This window comes from Eleutherodactylus coqui, chromosome 1, assembly GCF_035609145.1.
Source record: "Eleutherodactylus coqui strain aEleCoq1 chromosome 1, aEleCoq1.hap1, whole genome shotgun sequence".
Taxonomy (NCBI): Eukaryota; Metazoa; Chordata; class Amphibia; order Anura; family Eleutherodactylidae; genus Eleutherodactylus; species Eleutherodactylus coqui.
The window spans coordinates 508636993-508651775 of record NC_089837.1 but is presented as its reverse complement, the minus strand read 5'-3'; positions in this window follow the sequence as shown (position 1 = coordinate 508651775).

Below are 14783 nucleotides of genomic sequence, written 5' to 3'. Positions count from 1 at the left end.
GGCACCCGGGAATTCTGGGCACAACGAAGCGAGAAACGAATACAGCAGCTGCTTACAGATACTCACCAGAGGGTTACAGGTCGCATTTTTTGCTGCTTTTGGTTCACATCTACTTATATCAGTACCGTTCAGTAAGAATCTCTGACGACAACACCCACTGTCACATGCTGCACTTAGAGAACAGAAATCTCCATCGTCCTAAATATAAAAGAGAGACATAAATGTGATGTGATTGGAATTCTCTTTGTTTGTCTCGTTGTTCTCCTTCCTGAGATCGGCCACAATTATTACTTCACACCGGGAAGGAGAGGCTGTTAGGGACAGTTCAGGCAGTTGTTCCCCATCTGTGCTGTCCGTGTATTTCACGGCACACGGACCCATATATGACAATCAGGCTCTTCACATGAGTGTTATTTCACGTGGATCCTGTCCTGTTCCGGTCCGTGTCATGGATGAGCAGGATATGTAATGTCCGCTACCCGCCGCTCAGACATCACATGGACGTACATCCGCGTGCGGTCCGCTGCGAGTTGGGCCCTAGATTCTCACACACAACTCACAAACATCCTACCAATATATGTAGCAAGGTCTGCAGCACACCAAAAGCGTAAATGCCAAATAGGCTGAGGCAATAATAAAAGTATGCAAAAGCCAGCAGGAGGACAGAACCCCGAACCTCTGTAGGGGTCATCCAATGCGGTGATCAGCGAGTGGCAGCATGCATGGTGCAAGAATTAAAACTATCTTTATTCCTCCACTAAAATTGCGCCGATTCGACGGCCTTGGTCTTTGCCGAGCTCCATGTATGCCGCCACTCGCTGATTACTACATGGGATACCTCACAAGCATCCGTCTGAGCGCACACTTAGACCTCTATCATTTAGTGTTATGGCTCTTCTTTTCCTATAGAGGTTCTGTTGGGAACAACGTCTCCATAAACAGGAATAAGGCGCGATCACACGGGCTTTGTGGCGATTTTTTAATAGCGCAAAAGTCAATAGTACCTTTTAATGTTAAAAACACATTGCATAAAAATAACAGTTTTGTGCTTTGCGATGCAATAAAAAGGAGGCTCCATAGGGAAACACGGGAGGTTTAAAAAAACAAGAAATATATTTTTTAATGCAACATCGCAGAGTGAAAACCTTCCCAATATGAGGGAAACCATTGAGAATCATTGATTTCATAATTCTGCTATTTTACTCCCTCCACGTTGGACTGAAATCGTGCGATTTTACCGCCCATGAGAAACCCCACTAAGAGCTGTATGAGAACGGCACCCGGATTATTTTGTCAGGGCTTATAGCTCTACTGTTACTAGATGGGGGTCTCTAATACAGGGGCATTCGGTGCATAGTTATAACATAATGGGATTGGAGGAGAGATGCCTGTATACGGGGGTCATGGAGTAATGCTTCCCTCCAGCTGCTCCTCCGCCATTGTAAAACATAAGAGAAATACTCGGGGGCCGGACTCCGATGAGAGATGGCGGTGCTACATGGGTGGATGGTCCTAAGGAGCGCAGAGAGTATGGCGCCATATGGTACTGTGTGTAGAAGTAAAGGAAATCTTTACTAACAGTGCATTTCATGTTGTCTTGACAGCTCTATATGGGGGTTATTTAGTCCCCATATGGTGATATTAGAAGCTATATGGGGGGTTATTTAGTCCCCATATGGTGATATTGGAAGCTATATGGGGGGTTATTTAGTCCCCATACGGTGATATTAAAAGCTATATGGGGGTTATTTATTAGTAAAGCGGGTGAGCATGAAGCGAGAATGTCTGAAGAAAATTAAGACATAGTAGAAATAACAGAAACATGGCCTGATGATAAGTACGATTGGGCGGTGAATTTACAGGGTTACAATCTCTTCAGAAGTGACCATGGGAACCAGAAAGGGTGAGGGGTATGTCTGTATGTTAAATCCTACTTAATGCCGAGGCTACAAGAAGATATCGGTGTAGAAGATGATCTACTCCTGATCCCTGTTATGTAGGGCCTCCCCATTGGGCCCCCGATCCGGCCCTGTACTTACTTACTTTCACCATCGCTCAGCAGTGAACACTTATTTTATTTGCTTTTTGTGTTTTGAATTACTAAACAAAACTTTTACATCCATGTGTCATGTATGATAGAGCCAGTCTGTGTCCCAGATGCCAAGTTAGAGCGTTAGCCACAGCTAGAACATAGGCCATGAAGTGTTCCCCTGGCATTGTTCTGGGGCATAGCGCCACCCTGCGCCTTTCTTGACAGAAGAAGCTCAAGTTTTTCATTTTTTCATTTTGTTGTTTTAAGCATTAAGCTGTGAAATCCATATAGGAAATATATGGTGTAAAATGTAACAATTCAAAGCCCGTGTGAATGAGACCTTATACTGAATATGTGGAGGGGAAACCAGGACAGCAGCTGGTGACAGGTACTCACCGGGCCGAGACATTCCTGAGGTCGTCGTTTTGGTCCACATTCGGCAATTGCCCCGCGAGAGGTACTCCTGATACAACACCCGCTATTACACTGGTCACTAGAATAACATGAATCTCCATGGTTCTAAATATACAACAGATTTCCCTCCTGTCTACCATCAAGACAGGAGTTGCTGTTCTCACTCTTCTCTTCCTACTTTTTGCTCCGTCTCTAACCGGATTAGGGTTCATTTTTTTGTATGTGAGCAGCTTTCTCCACACATCGTGGAGTTGCTGATCTCCTGTGGACATTGTTTCCAGTCTTTCATTTTTATCCCTAAAACCCCCCCTTCTTAGGGGTTTAATCAATTTTTGGGGTTGTTTGGGACACTTTATCCTCTATTGGTGTCCCCTTCTTTCCGGTTAGGTCTATCTAGAGGAGCAAATTCCTCTTTTTCTATCTAGGAGGACTTATTTATTTAGGGAAGCTCAGGATTCAATATTTATTGCCTACTAACAGCATTACTTTTAGTCTAGGGCACCGTTATTGGTCAGTCAAATCGTGTAATAGAGAAACGTTACAACTATTAAGGACAATTCTTTTTCGTGTCTTATGACACCATTATGCATTACGGTCCCTGATGAGTCTGTGTATGACAGAAACGCGTCGAACCAGTATAAACGAACCAGTATGAATCAATTTTTGTAATAATAATTCTTTCAGAAGGGTTTTCTGAAACTTGTCCTGTATGGTTACTGAAGCCATATTCTGCATTAGAACGCATCAGTATTTTTATGGTGGTTCTCTGGTTATTTCTAGCAGAATCTGACTCTTTTTTTGACTAGTAACCTGTGGCCGATTATCCATCAGCCACTTGTGTACTCTTCCTCGGGAGGCATCAGCAGAGGCTTTGTGGTTTATCCACTCACAACTAAGCTATATACAGTTCCTGTTTCCATCATGGACAAAAATCTATCATAAACTTCTGCTGGTGTCCTTCTGTTTCAACATTTTTTACCCGGTGCTATTACCCAGATAGGGCAGTTACCTGGTCAGAACCAGACCTTTTCTCTTATCTAAGAGGTTTTGTGTACTAAGCAGACATAGACCTTATGGCCTTTTTGTCATTTTCACCTCTAATGAATCCTGGTCCTTTTTGATGAGACACAATAGACACCCGATTGCACGTCGCCATTGGAGGTGTTCTGTAAACCACTTACCTTGACGGAACGATCACCCTCCTTGTATCTTTTCGCAAAGGACGCATCCTAATATGGTCCTCTAATCTGTGTTGGGTGGCATCCATCCCCAATGGTGACTGAATAAGAGTGCATAATAGTGTCTCATTCTGCAGGTTACCCCTGCACTCTAATAAGAGGTGTCAATTATATACATTTTCTTTGGTTTCTCTCCAGGGTTTAAATTCTTGCTCTGTGTGTTAGTTCTAGTTTGTTTGCTTTTTGTGAGGCCCAATTATTTTATATTTATTTGTTAATAAAAGTTATATTTTAAGGGATATACCCAGTGAATATTTTGAAAAAGCCTTTCTTCTATATCCCTCTGCCTCTGTGAATTATATTTCAACATTTAAAGGGTTAACAGCTCCGATCAGTGGCGTGGCTTATCAGAGCATTTTCGGGAGGGTGTTGGCTGTAAAAAACGGCTGACACTCACATTGTATGGAGCGTGATAGGCCCGCAATTTCCCTTCATCCATACCCCGAACCTGCAGTATGTAACCATACGTCCTGTAGCTTTAAGGGCTTAAAGAGCAGATAATAACCTAGAGTAAAAAAGCCACCCTTGCCTCCTTAGTCTCCCTGATCCAGCATAGATGCCCCGGTGGTCTGTGCATATAGTCGGCCAGCGAGAATTCCATGCAGGAAAAAGTGTCATCCACGCTTGCTTGCAGAATAAAATATATAATCTTCCTTCATTTAGACATATTTAAAATTGCCAGGTATACAGATCTCTAAACCAGACGCGTATCGGCTGCACAGAGCCTTCGTCAGTGGTATGATCTGAATAGAGTGTGGGACCAGCTAAATAGGTGGAACAGAACAAATAATTACAATGGCGGTCAGCTGTACAGGTTATAGGGCAAAAGGGAATAACAGCACGTGCTACAGCTAGTCACCGACCGGAGGAGTCACCTGCTGTTCTTAGTGACATCTTTTTTAAACTACTGGGCAACAACTTTACCAGGCAGCACCGAAGCTAGAAGTTAGAACACTCGTAGGCTATGGAGCGCTCCCCTGACTCTGTGTTCTTACTTGGTTGCACACAAAACCTTCAGCAAGAAGCCATCGGGAGGTAAGAAAATGACTCCAGAGTGAGCTGAAAAAGCACAAGCAGCAACACCTCAGTAAGATTGTATGTGTATACCATATATGGGGTGGCGCCATTTAGCTGTTCGCTTCAGGTTGCAGGAGGGGCAGGTGCACCCCTCTGCACATCCGCTCACAGATTACCCCCCATTCCATGGAGCTTACCCTCGTACAGATCTTCTGATGCAGATTCCATGCAGGTATTTATTCCACAACGCGGATTATAAATCGTTGTGTAGAAACCCGCGTCACATGAACTACGTCACCGATCCCAAGGACTTCTATGGGATGTAAAAGTGACTTGGATTCCAATGTGGATTTTGGTACTGAATCCACACAAACCTTCAGTGTGTTCGAGGTCTTACATTCAGTGCCGGATCCGTCATTATAACTTGTAGCATGTTCATTGTCTTGGATTATATAGCCAGCAGGTGGCGCTCTGTCATCAATATTACTCAGTTATACCTTCAGCCGGTTCATGTATCACATATAATCCCTGTACAGTCCGGTATCCGCCTCTTATATGTATATATCACTGAGTATTATGGAAGGAATATAGAGTCTACAATCCTTAACATTCAGTAGCTGGAAGATCCTGTGTGATGTGAACATGCCCTGCGTGTCCAAAAACTACAGTAAAATGTGCCGATGTGTTGTGCTTAAGCATGTGCAATTGTGCATACGTATCTATAAAGCAGCCTTTATGTAGGTGATTGTCCCATGAACACTTGTGCAGCTCCTGTACACACTGCACTGACACACAGACACGGCTGCTCAGCTGTAACTCCTTCTGAGTTTCCCTGGTCTGCAGTGTTCTATGGCTGGACGCTACCGGCAGTGGTCGGTTGTGTGACATCATTGGTGCAGCCCCTACAGCTTGCGGCATCTGAGAAGTAACTACTGCACAGTAAGTGGGTTTCCTCTATCCCTGCCCTCAGCCTGTTAGAGCCGTCGCTGTATCCTTGTATTGTCTATAACAAAGCTGCTGACTGATATTATGATTGCTGATCATTACAAATGGAATTACTGGTTAGATGCGTTCGCACTGACAGCTTGTGGCCGCTGCGCCGTCCTCCTACACCCCCCATAGCCACCCGTCATATACAGTATCTCATCCTGTTACTGCCCATTGCTGTATCCGTGTATCTAATATGTAACACGGCTGGGGATGTAGATCATACATGTAATGCGAAAGCTTGTGGCAGCTTTACCTTCTCTCTGCGCCACTTCTAGCGGTCTGACATGCACAATGCTCAGTGCACAACCCCTTATATGGGACCGCATCTTATCTGGGACGGGGGGCCTTGTCAGCTCCTATCAAAATACCCTGCCATTTAGGCCTCTATCACATGGGCGACAGCGGTATCACAGCTTTGTACACGCGATTCTATTACACGCTTTTTCTTGTGAAAAATCAGGCATTGCGTTGCTGGCACCCATGATTTTACAGCAAGAAAGTTAATAGGAGTTTCTAATGTTAAAAATATAGTGCATAGCATGAAAATCGCTAATTTCTGCTATGCAATGCGATAAACAAGGAGGCTCCATAGGGAAACATGGCTACAAAAATAGCAGATCGCAGAAACTTACTGGTTGCTATAGAAGCGTGGTTTTACACGCTCGTCTGACCAAGCCCTTAAAGGGGATATTTACCCATTGGTAAAAAGGGGTCTAATGTCCTGGACAGTTCCTTCTGTAATTGGAGCAGGTGGTCAGCTGTTCTATTCCTCACTGTATATAAATATATTTATACTGCCTTCACTAGGATGATGTCTGGTGAGAACTCAGGGAGCTTTCAGCAGGAGGATCTTCTAAATGTCACCATTTATCCTGCTGAAATGAGAATCACTTCCTGATGAATGTGATGACCAACTTTGTAGAGACTGTAGAGATGGAAACTGGGAATCTCAGTTTTAGCCACCCACCAAGAGATGATCCTGGGTTTAGAACTTTGCTGGGCCCAGAACACAACTTATAGAGAACATATGGGATTGGTGTTCCTATCAAAATTGTAGATAAGGAGGAAGTTGGATCTTCTGCTGCAAAGCATTCCTATAGAGCATCAAAGGATCAGCTCGTGGGTCTATGGTTATGATGTTTTCTTTTGGTACAAGAGGTCCCGGGTTCAGATCCCAGAAGAACCTTTACAAGTATTGATCCTCTTCCAGTTGTGGTAATGGACCTCCATATCGCTGCAGCACCTAGTACTGCGTCACCCATAACTGTATTGTGCTGTGTGTTTCCAGAAGGTAGTCTCAAGAGTAAAGGTGCATTTACACTGAAAGATGATCACACAAAAATCGCTCAAACGGCATTTTGAGTGACAGTTTTGAACAATCATTTTTGCATAATTCTTAAATATCTAATTAGCTGATTAAAAAGTTGTGTAGGCGGAGCAGGATACTGTTGTAAAAGCTGAGAACAAAGCAGCTACTTGTATATGCAAACAGCTGCTTTGTTCTCGCAGTGTCCTGCTGAGCTGCTAGCTCTGAGAAACAGCAGAAGCGCTGACAGCTCCTTTGTTCTTGGAGCTTTTCCAAAGGGATACCAGCTGAAAGAATGCTATGAGTGCCGCCCCGCTGATAACACTCCTTGTTGATTTCTAGCTTGCTAGAAATCAAAGATGAATGAATAGTGCACAAGCAGTGCATGATAGCAGCGCATTCAGACACAACGATTATCACTCAAGATATGGTTTTTAAGCAATTTTTGAGCGATAATCGTTGTTTCTAAATGGGCCTTAAGAATATTATAATCCAGATTTTCCTCCAAATGTCAATACAAAGGTGAAAATATATTAGACATAATAATTAGGGATGAGCGAGCACCAAAATGCTCGGGTGCTCGTTGTTCGAGTCGAACTTTTCGCGATGCTAGAGAGCTCGTTTCGAGTAATGAACCCCATTGAAGTCAATGGGGCTTGAGCATTTTTATATATGTCTAATGCTCCGCATAGGTCTTTACTTGTGAAACTCTAGAAAACATCCAAAAGTAATGGAAACACCACAGAAACAGTAGGGAAGGGGCAGCATGCAGGGCTGCATCTCAGGCTCCCAGGTCTCACTATTAGGCCACAATAGGTGCAAGAGTATGCCCCCCCCCTAACAATCTTTACTTTGGACAAACCCTCATTAGCAAGGCACACCTTAGCTAAGCACCACACTACCTCCAACCAAGCACAATCACTACCTGTGGGTCACATCGCTGCCTCTTCTCCTGGGTTACATGCTGCCCGACCCCCCCCGCATGACCCTGTGTCCACAGCGCATACAAAAGTTTCCCTGCGCAGCCTTCAGCTGCCCTCATGCCACACGCTCGCTTCATAGCTACACCATCCTCATGTCTATTTCCAAGTGCGTCTGCGATGAGGAGGAACCGGAGGCACACACTGCAGAGGGTTGGCAGGGCCAGGCAGCGACCCTCTTTAAAGAGGGGGGCCTATAGCCCACAATGCTGTTGAGAATCGATGATAAATTGACGTACGATTATCATTTCAATCCCGTGCCACCTCCGTCGCAAAATAGTCAGGAGCTGCAAACGTGGGCATAAGGCGACTTAGGTGGCAGCACTTCCACACATCTCCACAATGCAACAATTTCTGTGTGGGAAGCACGTGAGCGGGCCCAGCGTCAGGCTCGGTCCCAGCCTCCATCTTGTGTGACCCAAGGTGCCGCGAGTTGCATAGCAATGGGAAATCCATGTGTCCCCACACAATTAATTCTGTGTAGATGTTAGATAGCTCAACACCGCAATGGAAAGTCTTTGAGTTCCTTGGACTTGCCTATGCTGTTGGTGCACAAAGATCGTATTACACAAGAAATCAGAGCGCCCAAACATGGCAGAGTTTCACCCTGCGAAGGGCCTCGGCCTACATTTCTGTCCTAGTCAGTCAGTGGGTTTGTGTCAGACAGGTAAAACACCGCAATAGGAAGTCTTTGTGCAACGACAGCATAGGCGAGCCCCAGGAACTTAAAGATGGTATTACGCATAAAGAAATCACAGCGCCCGAACATTGCAAAGTTTCACCCCGCCAAGGACCTCGGCCCAATCGTAGGCATAAAGCGGACTTCAATGCTAGTACAGCTGTGAACATCTCATTAAATTAGTTGCGGTTGCTTTCACCGCTCCAAAGACTGGATTAACCAGGAACAAGTTCCACAGGCCCAACCTGGCGCAGTTACGTTTCCCCCAGGACATAGGCCTCAGCCCACAACCTCAGCAATCACAGGCATGAAGCGGACTTCAATGCTAGTACAGCAGTAAACGTCTCATTAATGCAGTAACGCTTGTCTTTTTTGGCCCAAACCAGTGTCTCAGATAACTGTGGTAACACGAGAGAAAATACATGATGCCCAGTGCTGATCCCCTGACCCCAAGCAGGAGGAGGAGGTGGCCTAACAAGGCCAAGAAACCATGACCAGGACCCGCTGTAGCCTGTGTGGGAAGTATGTGACCGGGTCCTTGGCCAGGCTCGGTCCCAGCAAACACCTTGTGTGGCCCAAAGTGCCGTGATTGACATAGCAATGGGGAATCCATGTGTCCACACACTAGTCATTCTGTTTGGGTGCCGGATACCTCATCGGCAACGCAAAAGGAAAGCCATCTGCACTCTGCACCCTACGCAAGTCAGTCAGTGACTTTCTGTAAGACAGGTAAATCACCGCTATGGGAGGTCTGTGTGCACCCACAGCATAGGCGAGTCCAAGGAACCCAAAGACAGTATTAAATATGAAGAAATCACAATGCCCAAACATGGCAGACTTTCACTGCGCCGAGGACATAGGCCTCTGCCCACACTTTTAGCAATCGCTGGCATAGAGCGGACTCCGATGCTAGTACAGCTGTGAACGTCTTATTAATGCAGTACCGCTCCTCTCCTTTGGCCCAAATGAGTTTCGCAGATAACTCTGGTAACAGTTGTGTGACCCAAGGTGCCGCGACTGACATAGCAATGGGAAAATCCATGTGCCCACACACTGTTCATTCTGTGTAGGTGTTTGATAGCTCAATCGACACCGCCAGGGGAAAGCCATCTGCACTCTGCACCCTACCCAAGTCAGTCAGTGTCTTTGTGCCAGACAGGTAAAACACCGCGATGGGAAGTCTTTGTACACCCACAGCATAGGCGAGCAGAAGGACTCAAAGACAGTAATAAACATGAAGAAATGACAGTGCCCAAACATGGCAGACTTTCACTGCGCCGAGGACATAGGTCTCTGCACACATCCCTTAGCAATCGTGGGCATAGAGCGGACTCCGATGCTAGTACAGCTGTGAATGTCTCATTAATGCAGTAACGCTCCTCTTCTTTTGGCCCAAACCAGTGTCTCAGATAACTGTGGTAACACGGGAGAAAATACATGATGCCCAGTGCTGATCCCCTGACCCCAAGCAGGAGGAGGAGGTGGCAATACAAGGCCAAGACACCATGACCAGGACCCGCTATAGTCTATGTGGGAAGCACGTTAGCGGGCCCAGGGTCAGGCTCGGTCCCAGCCTCCACCTTGTGTGACCCAAGGTGCCCTGAGTTACATACCAATGGCAAATCCATGTGTCCCAACACAGATAGCTTAACACTGCAAGGGGAAGTCTTTGAGATCCTTGGGCTCGCCTATGCTGTAAGTGCACAAAGATGGTATTAAACAGGAAGAAATCAGAGTGCACAACCATGGGAGAGTTTCACCCCGCCAAGGAACTTGGCTTTGGCCCACAATTCTGGCCTAGTCAGTCACTGTATTATTTGTGCCAGATAGGCAAAACACTGCGATGGGAAGACTTAGTGCACCCATAGTATAGACAGACCCCTGTAACATTCCTGTAGCAAAGGTATAAACAGACCCCAGTAACATTTCTGTAGCACAAGTATAGGCAGACCCCTGTAACATTTCTGTAGTAAAAGTATAGGCAGACCCCAGTAGCATTTCTGTAGTAACAGTATAGACAGACCCCTGTAACATTTCTGTAGCAGGAGTATAGGCAGACCCCAGTAACATTTCTGTAGTAAACGTATAGGCAGACCTCAGTAACATTTCTGTAGTAACAGTACAAACAGATCCCTGTAACATTGCTGTAGCAGAAGTATAGGCATACCCCTGTAACATTTCTGTAGTACAGGTATAGGCGGACTCCTGTAACATTTCTGTAGTAAACGTATAGGCAGACCCCAGTAGCATTTCTGTAGTAACAGTATAGACAGACTCCTGTAACATTTCTGCTTCAGAAGTATAGGCAGACCCCAGTAAGATTTCTGTAGTAACAGTATAGACAGACCCCTGTAACATTTCTGTAGCAGAAGTATAGGCAGACCCCTGTAACATTTCTGTGGCAGAAGTATAGACAGACCCCAGTAACATTTCTGTAGCAGAAGTATAGGCAGACCCCTGTAACATTTATGTGGCAGAAGTATAGGCAGATCCTAGTAACACTTATGTAGCAGAAGTATAGGCAGACCCCTGAAACATTTCTGTAGCAGGAATATAGCAGACCCCTGTAACATTTATGTGGCAGAAGTATAGGCAGATCCCTGTAACATTTATCTAGCAAAAGTTTAGGCAGACCCCAGTAAAATTTCTGTAGCAAGAGTATAGGCGAACCCCTGAAAATTGGGGTACCATGACTGTAGGCGAGGGCCAGAAAAATTTGTTTACCAAGAGTACAAATATATCCCTGAAAAATTGGTCAACCGAGAGGGCAGGTGAAACTCATAAATATTTTTTGAAAGATATAGCTCTCTGTTGCTTAATTTGTAACACAGCCTGGAGGCAGCCCTGTTCAAAAAATTGGTTCATGTTAAAGTATCAATACTTTTGAAACTTTGAAAAATTGGAAAAAAATTGTTAGATGAGCCTTTTGGGCTGCGGAAAAATTGGCAGTTTAGCGTGATGACATGATGTTTCAGGAGGAGGAGTAGCAGGAGGAGGACTAATATCAGAGACAGATTGACAAAGCTAAATGCCCCTTTTTTTCCGGTGATAGAGAAGAATGCTTTTATCTGCGGTTGCAGTGAAAACAATCTTTAGGTTCCGCTGCTCTCTGCCGGTGGAGAAGAGAAGTCTGTGAAAATCCAGGCTTTGCTTATCTTTATGAGTGTAAGCATGTCGGCACTGGCAGTTGACAGGCGGGTACACTTATTCGTGATCATTCCCCCAGCTGCACTAAACACCTTCTCTGACAAAACGCTAGCGGCAGGGCAAGCCAGCACCTCCAGGGCATACAGCGCAAGTTTATGCCACGTGTCCAGCTTTGACACCCAATAGTAGTATGGAGCAGAGGCATCACGGAGGACGGTGGTACGATCGGCTACGTACTCCCTCACCATCTTTTTACAGTGCTCCCTCTGACTCAGCCTTGACTGGGAAGTGGTGATGCAGTCTTGCTGGGGAGTTATAAAGCTGGCAAAGGCCTTGGAGAGTTTTCCCCTGCCTGCACTGAACATGCTGCCTGATCTCCACGCCTCCCCTGCTACCTGGCCCTCGGAACTGCGCCTTCTGCCACTAGCGCTGTCAGATGGGAAGTTTAGCATCACTTTATCCACCAGGGCCCTGTGGTATAGCATCACTCTTGTACCCCTTTCCTCTTCAGGAATGAGCGTGGAAAGGTTCTCCTTTTACCGTGGGTCGGGAGCGGTGTACACCCAGTATTCCGTGTTGGCCAGAATGCGTCTAACGCGAGGGTCACGAGAAAGGCAGCCTAACATGAAGTCAGCCATGTGTGCCAGGGTACCAGTACGCAAGACATGGCTGTCCTCACTAGGAAGATGACTTTCAGGATCCTCCTCCTCCTCCACAGCCCATACACACTGAACAGATGAGAGGCAAGCAGCATGGGTACCCTCTACAGTGTGCCCAGCTGTCTCTTCCCCCTGCTCCCCCTCCTCCTCCTCCCCCAAAACGCACTGAGATATAGACATGAGGGTGGTCTGGCTATCAAGCAACATACTGTCATCCCCGGCTCTTGTTCCAACCGCAAAGCGTCAGCCTTTATGCCTTGCAGCGAACTTCTCAGCAGGCATAGCAGCGGGATGGTAACGCTAAGGATTGCAGCATCGACGCTCACCATCTGGGTAGACTCCTCAAAGTTTCCAAGGACCTGGCAGATGTTTGCCATCCAGGCCCACTCCTCGGTAAAGAATTGGGGAGGCTGACTACCACTATGCCGCCCATGTTGGAGTTGGTATTCCACTATTTCTCTACTCTGCTCATAGAGCCTGGCCAACATGTGCAGCGTAGAATTCCACCGTGTGGGCACGTCACACAGCAGTCAGTGGTCTGGCAGATTAAACCGATGTTGCAGGGTCCTCAGGGTGGCAGCGTCCGTGGTGGACTTGCGGAAATGTGCTTAGACGCGGTGCACCTTGCCGGGCAGGTCAAACAAGTGCGGGCAGTTTTTCAGAAACCGCTGAACCACCGGATTGAAGATGTGGGCCAGGCATGGCACATGTGTGAGGCTGCCAAGCTGCAGAGCCGCCACCAGGTTACGGCCGTTGTCACACACGACCATGCCCGGTTGGAGGCTCAGCGGTGAAAGTCAGAGGTCGGTCTGCTCTCTCAGACCCTGCAACAGTTTGGGGGACGTGTCTCTTGTCACCTAGGCTGAGTAGTTTCAGGACGGCCTGCTGACACTTGCCCACAGCGCAGCTGCTGGCGATGTGCTGCTCACACTTAATTGAGAGGTAGAGGTTGCGTAGGAGGAAGGGGAGGGTTTAGAGGAGGTGGCATAGACTGCCGCAGATACCAGCACCGAGCTAGGACCCGCTATTCTGGGTGTGGGTAGGACTTGAGCAGTCCCAGGCTCTGACTTGGTCCCAGCCTCCACCAAATTAACCCAATCTGCCATCAGGGAGATATAGTGGCCCTGCCCGCCAGTACTTGTCCACGTTTCCGTAGTTAAGTGGACCTTCCAAGTAACCGCGTTGGTGAGGGCACGATTTACGTTGCGGGAGACGTGCTGGTGTAGGGCTGGGACGGCACACCGAGAAAAATAGTGGCGACTGGGGACAAGTAGCGCGGCACGCCGCCCCCATCATGTTTTTGAAAGTCTCCATTTCCACAAGCCTGTACGGCAGCATCTCCAGGCTGATTAATTTGGTAATGAGCACGTTTAAAGCTTGTACGTACAGGTGCGTGGCGGCGTATTTGCGCTTGCACTCCAACGCTTGTGCTAGCGACAGCTGAACGCTGCGCTGAGAGACATTGCTGGATGGGGTGGCACTCGTGCCTGTGTCCTGAGAGGGGGGTTGGATCTGAGTGGCAGGTTGGGGCACAGGGAAGGAGGCAGTGGTGTGACCCGGAGGTGGTGAACGGCCTTCGTCCAACCTTGTGTGGTGCCTGGCCATCATATGCCTGCGCTTGCTGGTTGTGGTGAGGCTGGTAGTGGTGGCTCCCCGGCTGATCTTTGTGTGACACAGGTTGCACACCACTGTTCGTCGGTTGTTCACGCTCTCACTAAAAAAACTGCCACACCTTTGAACACCTAGCCCTCTGCACGGAGGCTTGGCGTGAGGGGGCGCTTTGGGAAACAGTTGGGGGATTCTTCGTTCTGGCCCTGCCTCTACCCCTAGCCACCCCACTGCCTCTTCCAACCTGTCCTGCTGCTGCACTTGCCTCCCCCTCTGAAGACCTGTCCTCAGTAGGCTTAGCCAACCAGGTGGGGTCAGTCACCTCATCATCCAGCTGCTCTTCCTCCGAATCCTCTGTGCGCTCCTCCCTCGGACTTATTGCCCTTATTACTACCTCACTGATAGACAACTGTGTCTTCATCATTATCCTCCTCACCCACTGAAAGCTCCTGAGACAGTTGCCGGAAGTCCCCAGCCTCATCACCCAGACCCCGGGAACTTTCCAAAGGTTGGGCATTGGTCACGACAAACTCCTCAGGTGAGAGAGGAACCATTTTTTCCCACTCAAGGCAGGGACCCGAGAACAGTTCCTGGGAGTCTGCCGGCTCATCAGAATATGACATTTTCATGGAGTGAGGAGGCTGGAAGGAAGGAGGAGCAGCAGCCAGAGGATTCAGAGTTGCAGCAGTGGACTGCGTAGAAGACTGGGTGGC